Raw genomic sequence first — 14,808 nt, 5'->3', positions numbered from 1 at the left:
CATCCTCCTGGCCCTCAGGTTCCAGAGCCTCATACCTGTTGTGTAAGGGCACCTGGGGGGGTGAGGTAGGCCGGGAGAGGATTTGCCTGCTGCACCGAGCTGTGAGCTGCTGCGCCGAGCAATGAGAAAAGCAGAGAGTTCCTAAAGCTCTAACTTAAGCCAGACACCTTGCAACCTGCAGCCAGTGATGCTAAAAGTTTTGCCAACTCTGTTGAATGAAGATCTAATTTTGGGTTAGCGATAAATCCAAGGAATTTTAGCATTGTTCTGGGTTTCAGGAAGATTCTTACAGAGGACTAGCAGACATTCCTTACAAGGTTTGATTTACTACCTGCTGAACTGCCCCCCATTTATCCCCACTGTTGCAGTCTTGCTTTGGTTTTTGAGTCTTTATCTCATTTTCTTGGAGGATGAGTATCTTCAGTCTTCAGTATATCATAAATGTAAGGACAATGTGGTTAGAGATTCTGCATCAGACTCTGAAATGTACAGTGCGCCGCCTTGCAATCTCTCTAATATTAGGCCTGACTGCATGTTTTCCATCTGGTTTCCCCATGACTGAGCTGTCCAAGGTACTGTATAATTATCTGTTCCACTTGAAAACCATCCCTGCTGACCTATTCCTTTGCCCTACCATTAGCAACAATATGGCTGGATCTTCAGGAGGAGTCTGAGAGGTTCATCACTGAACTTGATTTTACTCCTTTTGAAAACCCTGATTTTAAATATTCTGTCCTGCTGAATCCTTTTTACTCTCTGCCTTTCATTTCCTGTGTCTTTCACATGCCTTCAGTATGAAGAAAAGTGCTTTTCCCTCTATTTATAAAGCAATTCAGCTTGTGACACTTTAATGGTCTTTATCGTGTGCAAATGTTGTTTCAGGTGCCTGATTGTCTGTTTTGCTTTTCATAGTGTTTCTCTTGAACTAAACATATACTTTGTTGCCTGCGTGCTTTCTAAAAACTAACATTCTCTGCTGAACCAGCAGAAGCTGAAAAGGATAGAAAGCAAAATGGAAGAACAGAGCCTTTCTTGCCCCTAATACACTGGCTACCATACTGGGCAAAAGAGAGGTGCAACCCACCACTGAAAAGGGCTTGCTTCTGTGTAGATGCCTTTGACCCAACATTCCCATGAGTTTTCTGAGGCTTTCATTTTATGAGATGTTTCTCAGATGTGACTTGTTCTTTTGCTCTTTTCTTCTTTGTGTGAAAATAAGGCATTTCTGCTTTTCTTTTCATTTCCAGTCTGTGTCCCTAATCGCCTGGCAGTAGCAGTCTTGGTTTCTTTGTATACACAAGGTTTAATTGTTTTGTGAAGATCTTTTGTAGCCACTGTGACAAGGAGTAATGTCTCAGATGACTGCTGTGTTGGTTGTGTTGTTGTGGATTTGGGTGCATTAAGGCAACCAATCCATTGGGTGGTTCAAAAAACGGTCAGTCCCCACTGCTTGCACTGATGAAGTGTCCTGAAGGCTTTCCCTGGCAGGTAACCTTTGCTGTTGATTGCAGGGACTCCAGGACCGAAAGGGAGTCAAGGAGTTCCTGGGTCACCTGGACCTCCGGGACAGCCAGGCCCTCGTGGATCAATGGGACCTATCGGCCCATCTCCAGACATATCACATATTAAGCAGGGCAGACAGGGCCCCATGGTCAGTATTCTCACTTCCTGTCATGCATTGCACAATTGGCCTTAGCTCCACAACCTGTCATGTCCTTGTGAACACTTTCTTTTCTCTTTCAGGGCCCACCAGGAGCCCCAAGGAGAGATGGTAGCAAGGTGAGGAGAGGTACTATTTTCCATAACGTGGGCACATGCACATGTCAAGTGCAGGCTTGCTAGAGAGACCCTCTACACACTTGTAGTCACATCCTTTTACCATCTCATTTCCTTTGCTAAGCTGAAAATGTCCTGTTGTCTCATCCTTTCATGTCTTCCTTCGGCTATTTTGTGCTTCCCATTCCTTAAGTCTTGCAAATAGCCCTGCCAGGCTATCTGTCAAGCAGGCTTCTTTCCTTTCTCTGCAGCTCTTTTGGCTTTTCCATGAAGAAATGTTGATGCTTTAGCCCATTTCATTAGACTGCTCTTTTGTGAATTTCTCCTGTTAACTGGTTTGCTTGTTACTGAAATATCAGAAGTGCCCAACTCTGTTCCCACTAGAATCAGTGGCAATTTCCTTGCGTTTCTCCTTCACTTTCTTTTATTTTTCTGAGCAAGCGTAAGCTGATGATTCTTGATCTGGGGACAGTAAGTAAGGGAGTCTGCAGAGGCAAACTGCTTTTTTTTGTTTCCTTTAGTCACAGCAAGCTAACTGAGGTGGCATTGATTACAGGGGGAGCGAGGTGCACCAGGACCAAAGGGGATACCTGTAAGTATTGCTCACAGCAAGCATTTCCACAGAGAAGTGGTGTTGGCTACTAACAACAGGCCAGCCAAAAGGGAAATAAAAAACCCCTCTCCTGTGTCAAGAGCACAGTGAAAGATACTTCACATGCACAGAAAATGTTATTGGAAAGAAAGCAACTACCTGTTTTCATCCAAGCTTTTTGCCTACACACCTCTTCCCTGAAGGCAGTAAGTGCACCTCTACCCTATGACAGTGGTGGGACATGCTCAGAAGGCAGTAGCATGAGATCCCATGCAGAGTGCTAGTTAGTACAGTTCAGCCAAAGCTCCTAATAGGAGTTTGATCCCTGACACCTTTTTAAATCCTGCCCCTCGTATCTCTCTGGGCCTTGGCAAGCTATAAGCTTTGAGCAAATCATCAGGAGGATGAGTAGTTACAATCTGTTTTCGGGTGAAATTGTTTAAAATTTTGTTTCTTACAGTCTTTTCTCATTGGTGAAATGGATTTTTAAGAGTGTGTCCAGCAGGGTGTCCTCAATATTAAATAGTGTACATTACTGTGTGAAGTCAGCTAAAAAGAAATTATGATTTTCTAAAATCAGATAAAACCAGATGGATACTCTCTGCATTGTAATTACCAATATATTTAGTAAGTGATGGACAGCAGTGGGATTACCATACTGAAAAGATACCTTCCAAATATCAGCATTCCCTAAAGAATTTTTTAGCTAAATATTAATAATTATTGATTAATTAGTCATTCTAAGAATGTAATTTCTATCAGTTTAATAAGGAACACAGGGAACCAAGATTTAGCTCCTCTGTTCCCATGAGGTGTTGAGATGCTCTTAGGAGGCAGATATAGCAAAAGAATAGTTAAGTAACAAAAGGGCTGAGCATCTTCTAAATGTAGGCTCTGTCTGCAAAAACATTCACCTTTTGAAAATTGTTTCCTGAACAGGTTGACTCAAAAAGAGACCTTTAATTTCTGGCAATCAATATGAAGCAGCATTTTACTGAGTTACCCCTGCAAGAGTAATCATATCAACCTGTTTGAAAACTGTAAGAGCAAAGTGGATTATTATTAATTACCATGTCTTGTGACTGCAGGGCCCACCAGGTTCATTTGATTTCCTGTTGCTGATGATGGCAGACATCAGAAATGATATTGCTGAGCTGCAAGAGAGAGTGTTTGGACACAGGACTCATTAATCAACAGAGGAGTTTCCATTACCTCAGGAATTTACAAACTATCACGACACAATAGATTTTGGATCTGGAGAAGACTACAAACCACGGGCAGCACCCAGAGACTCCAGGATACAGAAGGCAGCCCATCCTTAGCTATGTCTACTGAAAAATAGAGCCCGTTTAGAGTTGTTCAATATAAAAATGCACTGACAGTGTAAAATATATATATATATATATTATTTCCCAGTTTTCTCTCTGCTTTTCCCCAACCATGCTGCCTGTACTGTAGCTTTCCCAGTTCATGGTAGCCTCCTTTCAGTAATTCCATACCGTCAAGCCTGCACTGTGCATTGTACCTAGACTATTAGGAAAATCTTCTTAGTGTATTGGGCTAGCATGATTAAAGCACGCTCTAGCTAATGGCGCAGACCACAGCATCTCATCTGCCTACCTTGCATTGTGTCCAAATGACCCAGTACCCAAATTTTTCCAGGGGTCGAGGGGTAACTGAACATCATCCCTGAATGACGTCAATAATGAAACCCTAGGTCCATAGTTATACATGTAAATGTATTATACCACTGAATTCAAGACTCCAACTAGTGTCCCCAGGCTGAGGAGAGAGTGAAAAGTAGATCCCTGTTTCACAGCAGAGGCCAGCTGTAAGTGAAATGTCTCCTTCTATTATGCCCCACCATGGCAGAAAAAGGCAAAAAAATATGGTGAAGCAGTGACACAAGGGTGCTGCTTGTTGATCTGGAAATTATTTGGCTTTGTGTTGTTACAGTATCATGTAAAAAGAGTAAAAAAGATGTGTTTGTCCTAAACTAGCACTACTTTTCCCTTACCATTCTCCCACTACTCAGTGTGGAGGCCAGTTCCCTTCCTCAACAAATTGATATTGCATACATTACACAAAGGTGAGCAAGAGAACAGGGAATGTATAAAGCAGGAAAAACAAGCATAAGTGAATCAAGTAGGCTTATTGGCAAGCACAAAATCAATCCCAGTCTTGCAGAAAGAGTCGGATTCTGACCTCCTGTAGGTGCGTGTCTTCCTTGGTGAAATGCTGAAGTCCAAGTGAAATCAAGACCAGAGAGAAGCCTCATGTTTGCAAAGAGCTTCCACCTGTTTTGATCCTCTGCTGTGTGAGAGCAACCTAAATGGCATTCACGGAACTGGAACACAGAGTTGCAGCGTATTTGGCTGGGTGTATGAGTAGGTGCAGGAGTGCACATGACAAAACATTTCAACGGGTACAAGGATGGCTATGGTGAGGTACTGCACATGGGATCCTATATTTGTGAAGAGGGATGAAAAGGAGTGCCCTTTTTTTACACGGGAAAATTGGATGCACAAGTTAGACCATACCTCATGGACGATGTATGTTACCATTTCTTTTGGATTACCACAGCTGCTGAGGACTTTGCCATGCTTAGAAGATAAAGGAGTATATTAAGCACAAAACTTAAATGTTGTATCTGTGTAGCTGCTACTTCTACAGTATGTTTAGTGCTGGGTCATGTCCATGTTACAAATGCAAAGAAAAAATTTTTATTTTGCCATGTTTTTCAGGGCTTGCATGTTCTAATAGAATAAATACAGGTAAAAATATAAGCAGGCCCTTTTCAGATAACCCATAAAGGTTTGAATTCCCTTCCATGTTCTCTGGGCCAAAAGATAGTTGGTATAATCTCTATACCACCAGTACAGGTCATGTTGTATAAACAGCTGGCTGTCTAGACCTTTCATATCTTTTGTATATTATCTTAAGAGGATGTGTCCATTCCTGTAATTGTTTCCCAACTCCTCACTGTCAGTATGCCACAAGCAAGGGCATTAGCTTTAAGAACATTACTGTTCTGTATTCCTCTTCATATTATGTGTATATCAATATTTACAGAGCAATGACTAAGTCACTGGTGTAGCTTAGAAAAAATGATAGTGCTCTAACCCTGTGGTCTTTGGGCTTCTCCTCTGGGAGGAGTTCTCCCAGCAGCTGCAGATTCAAGTAGTCTTGTAATCCAGGTAATAAAGAAATCAGTGAGATTTGGAGAAGGAAGTTGTGGCCAAGAGAGAGGTGGTCTTATACACAGCAGACTGAAAGAAACCTCTAAGAAAGCATGAACTGAGGCATTTATGTCTTATTTTCTTAATTTCAAGCAGGCAACTAGGTATAAATAACATTGTTCATTAATATGCAATTTTAAGTAAGTTTGTTAAATGTCAAATGTTACGTTTGTAGAATAGAATAGCATAGCATAGCATAGAACAGAATAGTTCAGTTCAGTTGGAAGGGATCTACAACGATCATCTAGTTCAACTGCCTGACCACTACAGGGCTGGCCAAAAGTTAAAGCATGTTATTAAGGGCATTGTCCAAATGCCTCTTAAACACTGACAGGCATGGGGCATCGACCACCTCTCTAGGAAGCCTGTTCCAGTGTCTGACCACCCTCTCGGTAAAGAAATGCTTCCTAATGTCCAGTCTAAACCTCCCCTGGCACAGCTTTGAGCCGTTCCCACGCGTCCTGTCACTGGATCCCAGGAAGAAGAGATCAGCCCTTCCCTCTCCACTTCCCCTCCTCAGGAAGCTGTAGAGAGCAATGAGGTCGCCCCTCAGCCTCCTTTTCTCCAAACTAGACAAGCCCAGAGCCCTTAGCCGCTCCTCATAGGACATGCCTTCCAGCCCTTTCACCAGCTTTGTTGCCCTCCTCTGGATGCATTCAAGGACCTTCACATCCTTCTTAAATTGTGGGGCCCAGAACCGCACACGGTACTCAAGGTGAGGCCGCACCAATGCTAAATACAGTGGGATAATCACCTCTTTTGACCGGCTGGTTATGTGGGAATAAATGAGATTGTGTTTTACTTTGACGAGATGCAGCTGTGCTCTTGAGGCTTGTTACAAACAGATTCGCAGGAATGCAGCTGTGCCCTTGAGGCTTGTTACAAACAAGTTTGTGAAACTTAGAGGCAGAAAAATAAGGACGAGATTGGATACATCCCTGAAAGAGGAATTCGCGTGCACCAACTTGAAGAACCAATAAGTAACGCTGAAGAGACGCGTGGATGCAAGACAGTAACCAATGAAATAAGTTTTGCTTCCTCGTGAACACTAGATCATAATATAAAAGGGATAGATTGTAAAAATAAAGTGTCTTCGCTTGTCTTCGCCTAAACTCATATGCAGAGTCCGTGTTTAATTGCCACATGGTTATACTGTGTTTGATGCACCCCAGGATGCGGTTTGCCCTCTTGGCTGCCAGGGCACGCTGCTGACTCATATTGAGCCTGCTGTCGACCAGCACCCCCAGATCCCTTTCTGCAGGGCTGCTCTCCAGCCACTCCTCTCCCAATTTGTACTTGTGCTCAGCGTTACTCTGCCCTAGGTGCAGAATCCAGCGTTTCGACTTGTTAAATGTCATCCTGTTAATCATAGCCCAATGCTCCAATCTATCTAGATCCCTCTGCAAGGCCTCTTGTCCCTCAAGAGAGTCAACAGCACCTCCCAGTTTGGTATCATCAGCAAACTCGCTAATGGTGCATTCAACTCCTGCATTCAGATCATTGATAAATATGTTGAACAGGACTGGCCCTAGGATTGAGCCCTGAGGAACACTGCTGGTGACCGGTCGCCAGCCAGATGCAGCCCCATTCACTACAACCCTTTGAGCCCTGCCCTTCAGCCAGTTCTTCACCAAGCGCACCGCAATCCCACTCATCCCACAGTTGGACAACCTCCTTCTGGAGGATGTGCTGTGAGGGACAGTATCAAAAGCCTTACTAAAATCCAGAAAAACTACATCCACCGCCTTCCCTTCATCTACTAGGCGGGTGACCTTATCATAGAAGGATATCAAATTAGTTAGACAGGACTTTCCCTTTGTGAACCTGTGTTGACTGTGCCTGATGATTGCATTATTCTTTAAATGCCTTTCAGTAGCACCCACTATGATCTTCTCCGTAATTTTTCCAGGAACTGAGGTTAGACTAACAGGTCTGTAGTTCCCTGGGTCTTCCCTCACACCCTTCTTGTAAATTGGAATAATGTTGGCTATCTTCCAGTCAGCGGGGACCTCCCCAGACTCCCAAGACCTTTGGTAGATGATTGAGAGGGGTCCTGCCGTAACATCCGCTAGCTCCTTCAGTACTCTGGGATGAATCCCATCAGGCCCCATGGATTTAGCTGTTGCATTTTGACAGCAATGGCAAAGAACAGCAAAATGGTCGAGACAGCTCTTGTTAGAGCCGGGCAGTAAATGACATCCTCTGCTCCATCCACAAAGAAATGTTTATCATCTGTTGCCAAAAAACACAGTGCCCTGATGTTTCCTCAGGCTTGCTTTCCATTTCTACAGCCACCGAGGAGGCTGTTACCCTTGGGAAGTCTCATTTAGAATAAACAGAATCTTTATGTTCATTATCATAATTCCCAGAGAAAGGGCTGGAGGTAGCTAATTAGCAATTAAGCATGACTGATCAGGCAGCCTGGAAGCCCCAGGCTGGACCCAGCCGATCTGCTAGTGCATCTTCCAGGCTGAAGAGCCACATCAAACCTTGTGACTCTTCCTCCAGCCTCAAGGACACCCGACACCCGGGCTTTGAGCTGGGGAATTTCTTCTTTTTTTTGGGTGACAAACAGTTCACTGGGGGGGGGAACCTAACAACAGTGCTGTTTCAGGAAATGACCGATTTTAAGGAAAAAATAAGAACCTGAGTGCCAAAGTGTTTCAGTTCCTCATTTAGAAGCAGTGTTTGCAGATCAGAAGTGACCAACCGCTTCTTGAAGGCAAAAAGGAGACTCCAAACAGACAAGCACAGGTGTTTTGAGGGAGGCCTAAATTGCATTCCTTGATTTTTTTCCAGTTCAGCCTTTGAACCTCAGTTCATCCCTGCTTCAATCTCACCCCCGTAATGATGGCACAAGCCAGCTGGACTCAGTGAGCTCAGAGCCGGTCACCGGCATCGCTCAACCAGGAACACCCGGCGATGCTCACAGCCTCCTCAGCTGCACAGACCGAGAGCTTCGGAGCAAGATTGCAGCTTGGTTTAGGCACAGCTGCCAGGGCTGGGGACTCGCACCCACCTTTGCCCGGTTTGTCCCTCTCCTCCCAGCATGCTGGGGGGTCCTGGACCTGGTGGCTGTGGTCCATCATTCAACCAGTGAGGGGAAAACAGGTCTGATAAGCAACCCTCCTCAGAGCAGGTCTGTTTTAAATCCAAGCAAGATGAACCATTTTGCTATTTAGGGAGTTGCTCACAGACTTTGCCAGTGGCAGATTTTTGTTTCGGTTTGATGCCTTCACCCTAGATTTAGCTCAACTCCTAATAATAGGGGTTAATCTCCTCTTGTCAACATGGCTTATTAAAAGATCACAGTAATTCCTCTGTGGGTTCAAAATCTACAAGTTAAAAATGTACTAACGTACTCAAAGCGATGGCAGGTTAAAAGGAGTGATACTCACACTCTGGCTTATCTGTAAGTTAGAGGTTGGATTTTGTTCTGCTGGTTGTACTACCTGAAATAGCCGTTTGCTAAGATATAACTTGATTGCTTTCTGATGTTTTGTAACAGGCACAGAGATTGTCTCACTTTTGAAATTTCTAAGATTTCAAAGTCCCACAAAGACAGTCTTTCAATTCCCACTGGCCTGCAGGAAATGCTTGTAACCCATAAGTTTGAATCAAAACAGTGCATTTTTATCAAATCTTGTTCAAGTTATTTTTCCATTACCAATTTCTCCCCCAAATCATTATTTTCTTATATCATAGAATACCAGGTTGGAAGGGACCTCAAGGATCATCTGCTCCAACCTTTCTAGCACAATCTAGACAAGATGGCCCAGCACCATGTCCAGCTGAGCCTTAAACGTGTTCAGCGTAGCGGAGTCAACCACTTCCCTGGGGAGATTATTCCAATGATTGACTGTTCTCATTGTGAAAAATTTTCCTCTCGTGTCCAATCGGAATCTCCCTGGGAGTAACTTGTACCCGTTACCCCTTGTCCTCACCATGTGACTCCTTGTAAAAAGGGAGTCTCCATCTTCTTTGTAGCTCCCCTTTAAGTACTGGTACATGGTGATGAGATCACCTCTAAGCCTCCTTTTCTCAAGGCTGAACAAACCCAGCTCTCTCAGCCTATCCTCATATGGCAGGCTTCCCAGATCATCTTGGTGGCCCTTCTCTGGACCCCCTCCAGCCTGTCCACATCTTTTTTGTATAGTGGGGACCAGAACTGTACACAGTATTCCAGGTGTGGCCTGACAAGCGCTGAGTAGAGTGGGATAATGACTTCTTTATCTCTGCTGGTGATGCCCTTGTTGATGCAACCCAGCATCCTATTGGCCTTCTTGGCCGCAGCAGCACACTGTTCACTCATGTTGAGCTTCCTGTCCACCAGGACCCCCAGGTCCAGAATTATACATTCTTTGCTACTTCGAAACATAGGAAGAGAGAACAAATGCATCAGCCAGCAATGCAATCATCTCTGGAACCACTAATGGCTTCTCACTCAGCAAACAGATTTTGATGTAGGCACATCGAATTCAGAGAAGGAAGCCAAGCGAATGGCACCATTTCACTTGAAAACACACAGAGATGACCAAAACCCTTATATAACACAAGCTGTGTTTTTTTAAGTAGACGAGGAATCACATCCAGATTTCCCCCATGTTTGCAGAGCCTGGGTTAGCCAATGTGTGTTGGACGTGGAGGGAGAGCTTTTCAACTGCACCAAGTGGAGCGTGCACTGGACAATCCCATTTGCCTTTCCCAACTCAGCCTGCCTGAACTTGTCCCTGCGGGCCAGGACATGGAAAGGAAAGCAAAGAAATAAGGTCTGGCATGGCATCCCCACAGAAGGGTGGGGGTTAAAAAAAAGGGCAACATTAAAGTTTCCTGTTGAATTGAAAGCAGGGGAGCACACACAGGATGAACTGAAAAGGCCGGTCTTGATCTGCACGGAAATTCAGCATCTCCCTCCTGCATGATGGCACAAGGATCCCAGAGGGCACTAACCTACTTTCTTTTCTCTAGCATTCCCAAAGGACCTAGAAATGCATGGCACTGTCTTGCAAAAGCAGGACAGCAATGAGGCAGTCCTGTGGCTGGGGTGACACTGCAGAGCTGCTCCCTTCTCACAGTGACCAGCTTCCCCTGCCACCGAGGTGTTTGGAGCCAGCAGTCCCGCTCCTGGCCAGCACAGAGGGCTGTTGTACAGGGATGCCCAAAGAGCTGGGCAGAGCCTGGGTACCCCTTCCTCGCCCCTTGGCTGAACGCTGCTACATGCCCAGCACCCAGCATCGCCTGGCAACCTGAGGCTCCAGCAGCCCTCCCTCCACTGCAGCCACCAAACATGTTATGGGGTCGACCGGTCTGTAACCCACCAACGTGTGGGCAGGTGAAAGGGGCTCCCAGGATATACAGCTCTGGGACAAAACCCCTGAAGGCAACTCTAGACCTAAAGCAAAATGCATCCCCAGCTCCCAAGAAGCTTGCAAGAGGATACCCGTACAGGTACACTCTGTGCACTCTGTGGGGGATCTTCAAATGTAAAAGGTCTGGAAAAAAGGGACAGAGCATGGAACAGTACTGCAAGGGAAACTTGTAAATAAGGCAAGGTCTTTTCAGTGAAAAGAAAAAAGGAACAATGAAAGGGAGGTGGAACAGAGGGCTGAAACTCAAAAACAGTGGGGAGCAGGCAGATAAGGAGCAGTGCTGTGCCGTGTCTCACTTTGTAAAATCCAGGGAGGACCCAAGGAAATGAAATTTAAAAAAAAACCCAGATAACAAGTACTTTTTCATGCAACACTAAACTGCAATATTTGGAGTGAGGTGGAGGTTAGAGGATTAAGGAGGTTCACACAGGAGTCGGACAAATTCATGAGGACTGGCTCTGGGTGGGCACCACAGGCAAAAGCCTGCCTGTCCCCATCGGCACAGGCAGGCGTAGAGACGCTGCCAGCTGTAGATGGGAGGTACGCACAGCAAAAGTCATCCCCAGCGCTGCTCTTGTGCTGCCATCTGCCAGCATTTTATTTAAGCTCATACTAAGTCACTCACTGCCATGCTATCTTAGCCCCTTAGAAATTGATATCAGCTGAATGCTGGTGGCCTAAGACTGCATGGTCTGCTTTGATTTACTTCAAAGCTCTTGCTGCAAATGGGAATGTCGAGCAAGAGCAGCTTTCTCTCAGCCTGCCCAGCTACCTGGGCTGGTTTGAAGGCAAGATAAAGCAGCCCTCCAAGTGTTATGACAAGAAGCCTTTTAGCAAAAATGAAGCAGAGAGACTCTGTTTACAAGAACCGCTTGTAAATGGAGAACAAAACCTGAATTTGAAAGGAAAACCACATGGCCATAATCTCTCTCCCATGAAAGGAGCAGTAATTCTGATGTCACCCTGCAAGCTAAATGGTCTCCTCTAACCAAACAAGGATTACAATTGCATTCCTGGATCATACCTGACCCAGAGAGCGCTCTGAAGTGTGGGGAGTGGAAAAGGCCTCTCCCCTTACTGCATTACACCACCCTGGCACAGCTGAACAAAAGGCTATGGAACAGCTCGGTTAGTTTACAGAACAATTCAAATTATTTTTCTGGAATGAAACCTTGACGTGAACATTTCCAGCGGGGATGGATACCAGCCTGCTTCTACTGTTTCATTGTCAACAGGAAACTTGTGACGTATGCAATGGATTCACTTCTTAATGCTGCATTTCATAATTCAACTTATAGGTGCAAAGTAAATGTGGATTTAGGAGGCTGTTGCAGTATTTATTTTGCCAGTAGACATTCCATGCAAAGACTGGACTTCGGCTTGTACTTCATCCCAGCTGAACGATGACCTAGGTTTGGATTTGCTCTGAATGACTGTGTAAGACAGGGAGTTCACAGTGGGCCAGTATATGCCTACATATGTGCACATGGACGGATAGATACATGAGCCAGCACTTCTACAAGCAACAAGCCTTTATACCAGGGCTTTTAATGCCTTAGAGCTGCAGCAAGGAGATTTCACCCAGGGATCTCTGAACCTCCATTCTGGCCACTGAAATGCGCATGAACTCCAGGGCTGACTGCCTCCAAAACTCCTCCTACCTCCAGGCATGGCACCCGTGGAAATGTAGAGCTGGCAGAAAGTCTAAGAAACAGCCAGTGGTGGCAATGCAACTGGCAAAAAAATATGGGTTATTGGCTTTGCTAACACTGTGTAATGTAACAGGGAATAAGAGACAGCATTTGAAAGACCAGCACCAAAAACAAAGTCCCGGTTAGAAGGTCTTTCTCAGCAGATCTCAAAAGGAGGCAGCAGTGTGTACTAACACAGGCCATTAAGTCACCGGCATAATTAATGTATAAGAAAACAGACAAGTCCTTGTTCTCCTTGAGAAAACGGGGGAGACAGAGAGAGAATCTTGTACCCACATGGTTAAGCATCCTACTGCACAGCCCTGCAACACAATTCTCACGGGTTTTACTCCTTCACAAAGTGGGCATGATCAAAAGGCTCACTGCAAGGCAATCACATCAGCAGGGACCTCCTGTACTCAAGATCATGAAAGGGTTAAAGCCAAGATAGACAAAGCCACTGCCTCAAAATGCCTCCTGAAAGAATTAAAGCCTAGGGGCAAGGAGGATATTTAAATATCTTAGTCACTTAACTAAACAAAAGAAAGGCCTTTGGGATTTAGGGAGTAGTTAGAATGGTTGTAAGATAAGGGGGCTTCCGGGATAATCCCATCTCAGACAACTGGGCCTTGGGAGAACAAATGCATGGAAGACAGGAGGGCACAAAAGAATGACAACAACAGCCTTGAAGGACACCGTTTACGTGATCCTAGGACTGAGTTTGCGCAGAAGCAAAGGTCAATCAGCGAGCACAGTGAAGAAGACTACGAGCCTTCATCTGAAGACCCCCAAAGACCACCTGAAGACCACCGCGGGAGACGACTGCGCATGCGGATCGGACATTTGCATATGTTAATGAGTTCCAGGAAACCTCATGTTTATGTAAATGATTTCTCGGAAATCCTGAGAATATGTAGGATTTTATAGTATATAATCTCTGAAAGTCCACCAAATCGGTGGAGCACTCATGGTGGAGAATCCCCAGTGCTGCCCAGCGCTGCAATAAAGGATACCTGCTTAATAGTGACTTCCTTGCTATTGAGTTTCATTTCAGGGACTCTCTGAATACTCCGTTTCTCCCTTGGGGAGATTCGGATTGTGAGGAGAAGCATCCGTGAATTTTTGTATCAATCACCGCACGATAAAAAGCAGACACTCACATGAAGTCTTTGCCCTCAAACACAGCCATCCCCTCCTGACACCTACGGTCACCAGTCCCTCAGTACTCAGGGAAACAAAGCAATTCAGTAAACACACGCTGCTGAGCACTGCAATGAAGACAGAGGCAGTGGTGCCTGCAATTCACAGCACTCTCTCTGACCAGCACTTTGTGTGGCAAATGCTCACATTAAAGTGCCTGAAAAAACACAGTATTCCAGGTGTGGCCTGACAAGCGCCGAGTAGAGAGGGATGACGACTTCTTTATTGCTGCTGGTGATGCCCTTTTTGATGCAACTCAGCATCCTATTGGCCTTCTTGGCCGCAGCAGCACACTGTTCACTCATGTTGAGCTTCCTGTCCACCAGGACCCCCAGGTCCAGAATTATACATTCTTTGCTACTTCGAAACATAGGAAGAGAGAACAAATGCATCAGCCAGCAATGCAATCATCTCTGGAAACACTAATGGCTTCTCACTCAGCGCCTGCCCCTCCTCTTTCCCTTGTGAGGAAGCTGTAGACCGCGATGAGGTCTCCCCTCAGTCTCCTCTTCTCCAGGCTGAACAGACCAAGTGACTTCAGCCGCTCCTCGTACGGCTTCCCCTCTAAACCCTTCATCATCTTCGTGGCTCTCCTCTGGACACTCTCTAGTAGCTTCGTATCCTTTTTGTACTGTGGCGCCCAAAACTGCACACAGTACTCAAGATGAGGCCGCACCAGTGCAGAGTAGAGTGGGACAATCACCTCCCTCAACCGGCTAGCAATACAGTGCTTGATGCACCCCAGGACTCGGTTGGCCCTCCTGGCTGCCAGGGCACACTGTTGGCTCACGTTCAACTTGCCGTCGACCAGAACCCCCAGATCCCTCTCCGCGGGGCTGCTCTCCAGCCTCTCGTTCCCCAGTCTGTATGTACATCCAGGGTTGCCATGTCCCAGGTGCAAAATCCAGTGCTTGCCCTTGTTAAACTTCATACGGTTGGTG

General features: G+C 45.6%; 1 long non-coding RNA gene across 1 annotated transcript; it reads left to right on the top strand.

Annotated features, from left to right (window-relative positions):
* The first annotated feature begins 554 nt into the window (after positions 1 to 554).
* On the top strand, positions 555 to 3,355 carry LOC148055121 (uncharacterized). The gene is made up of 5 exons (XR_015705781.1): positions 555 to 572; positions 1,512 to 1,651; positions 1,744 to 1,779; positions 2,298 to 2,368; positions 3,308 to 3,355. It is a non-coding gene; the product is annotated as an uncharacterized LOC148055121 (long non-coding RNA).
* The last annotated feature ends 11,453 nt before the right edge of the window (positions 3,356 to 14,808 follow it).

The sequence above is a fragment of the Nipponia nippon genome, unplaced genomic scaffold, assembly GCF_047370975.1.
Source record: "Nipponia nippon isolate SJK-2023a ecotype South Korea unplaced genomic scaffold, ASM4737097v1 scaffold_26, whole genome shotgun sequence".
NCBI lineage: Eukaryota > Metazoa > Chordata > Aves > Pelecaniformes > Threskiornithidae > Nipponia > Nipponia nippon.
The sequence above is the reverse complement of the archived record's forward strand: the minus strand, read 5'-3'. Positions and strand labels throughout refer to the sequence as shown.